General features: G+C 46.9%; 1 protein-coding gene across 6 annotated transcripts in view; it reads left to right on the top strand.

The window, feature by feature from the left end:
• Nucleotides 1-2,098: 2,098 nt before the first annotated feature.
• Nucleotides 2,099-2,244, top strand: part of ZNF438 (zinc finger protein 438) — a 64,542-nt gene continuing 64,396 nt past the window's right edge. For 4 of the 6 annotated variants that reach the window (XM_026060042.1, XM_026060050.1, XM_026060051.1 and 1 more), the window contains exon 1: nucleotides 2,099-2,165. The gene's annotated coding sequence lies outside the window, so the exon portion shown is untranslated. The other 2 variants (XM_026060055.1, XM_026060045.1) reach the window with 2 other exon arrangements.

The following is a 2,244-nucleotide window of genomic DNA, read 5'->3' on the forward strand; positions in this document are numbered from 1 at the left end:
GGTCTCTTTTCTCCTTAACCAGAAACAGGTAAGTTCATCATAGTACTTTATTACATTTTTAAAATGAAAACTAATAGCTGTTAAAAGTACAAACACATTTGCACATCAAAATGAATATTTTGTGTCTCTCCAGGTGGCATGTAATGTATCAACAACCATCATATGCTAATTGTGTCTTATTTGTGGTTCAGATAGGCAATACACATACTGAAAACAGTAATGGTTTTGCTTAAGCAACAGCTAGACTTGTACGACTTCAAAAGGAATGACAATTATTTAAAACCACTTAGATGATTCACCTTCAAATTCATTGTAGGTTTTGTAATCACAAAACACTTTGGTTTTACTGGGCATAAAAAGGTGAAGAATAAGTATGTTTATTTTTAAACTTCAGTTCTTGCTGAAATTGGAAATGATTTTTAAATAAAGTATTCTGCAGCATAGAAACAGTTATTTCAGATATACAGTCTCCAAGCAGAACACTACTAATTAAAGGACAGTATCATAAATATACCTTGATTCTGAAATGACTTTGAGTAAAAAGTCTGCATATCACATTTCATTTGCCAAATGAAGTTACTGTATTCATAAAATGGTGTTTATGATCAAAATAACTAATTCTAATTCACATACATTTTTGTGAAATGAGTTCAAAAAGAACCTATTTTTTTTTCTTTTTATACTGTACTGAAATAACACTGTTTCCAAGTCCAAAGATTGAGGATATGTATTTCCTTAGCTGTCACTTTGCAGTGAACTACAGAAAAATAGACTTAAAAAAAGTCCAYGTATTTTAAATATATATTCTAATTTTTAGCATACTGCGGAAACCTACAAGGTTCAAATTTCAGCCATAGGTGCATGTAGAAGAATGTGGGTATTTGAAAGGGATTCTTTACTGCTTATATCTTCTCCTATTCTGACCCCTATTCCTGTCATTACTGATGCTTTTACGGACTTAAACAATACTGCAGTAGCATCATGATTCTAAATACTCGATACCAAAGGACAGCAAAATTAATTGCTTTGCCTAACCTCATTTTCCCCCTTTCCTCTGCTCCCACTTGCCAAGAGCTGTGACCATGCTGCTCCACRGCCTCTCTGCTCCAGCAGGGGCCAAGGTTCCCTTTTAGCCCTGTACTCCAGCATGGGGGCAGCAGGACAGAGCAGAGGTGTGCTGTGTGCAGCCTTAGAGGGGTCTGGGCATCCTGGAAGAGCGCATACGAGAGAGGAGGTGGTCGCGATGATGGAGATGCTCCTGTATTACATGATGATAGTGGAAAACAAGGTGGTCCCAATGCCAATCAGTCTTTGAAATTATGCAGTCCTTTTTCCCCCAGAAAGATCAGCTTTGTTGAAGAACATGATGACGATGAGGGGAGGAGAGAAAAAGATTCCCTTTTTCCTATATGTTCTTATGTCTCCTCTTTTCTTACCTGCATTTCTCTATCTCCATAGCATCTTTCTACACTTTTCATCTTGCACCTCATCTCCCTCCTAATTCCTTTCAGTCATCTCTCAAATCCCACACTACCCTATTTTTCATCACATTCTGATTTTTCCTCCTTCCAGCACTCCCCTCCGACTCATTTCACATATTTCTCAGGGCTTGTAGTTCCCTCTTGACCATTTCCCGGAACGACTCTGGGACTTCGAGAAACTYGCTTTACCAAACTGCCTCCCCGAAATCCCGAATTCCACCCAGCCCTATCCCGCCACACAAGAAGATCAGTTTTGGTGCAGCCTGGGACCCAGCTCCCCACTTGCGGTGGGCGGGTGGGGAAGGCCTCGGGCCCAGCACGGGACACAGCCTGCCCAGCTGCTGGGGACGGCAGCTGTTGGGGAGGGTGGCGAGGCGGTCGCGGGGCGAGAGGCGCATCAAGGAGACCAGGGCGAGGTGTGTGGTGCATAACTCGGGTGAACCACGCGGGCCAGGCAACACGGCAGAGGCGCCGCCGCGGCGCCCCGGCGGCCCTTGCACCCACGTAACGGCCATTTCGGGGCAGCGCCGCGGTGGCCGCCTTCCCGCTGCGCGGCGGCCGCGGGCTCTGCGCCTGCGCCGCGGTCGCTCCCGCCCACGCGGTCTTCCAGCGCACTGTGACGCCACAGCGCGCCGTCGCCGTGACGTAGCGGCGGCGTGACGCAGGCACGCAGAGGGGTGCGCTGTAAGTTCCCTTCCCCCTGCGGCGGCGCGTCCGCGGCCCGGGTGGGTGCGGAGCGGGAGCGGGGGCCGGGCGGCGCCGG

The sequence above is a fragment of the Apteryx rowi genome, unplaced genomic scaffold (assembly GCF_003343035.1).
Source record: "Apteryx rowi isolate R43461 unplaced genomic scaffold, aptRow1 scaffold_164, whole genome shotgun sequence".
Taxonomy (NCBI): Eukaryota; Metazoa; Chordata; class Aves; order Apterygiformes; family Apterygidae; genus Apteryx; species Apteryx rowi.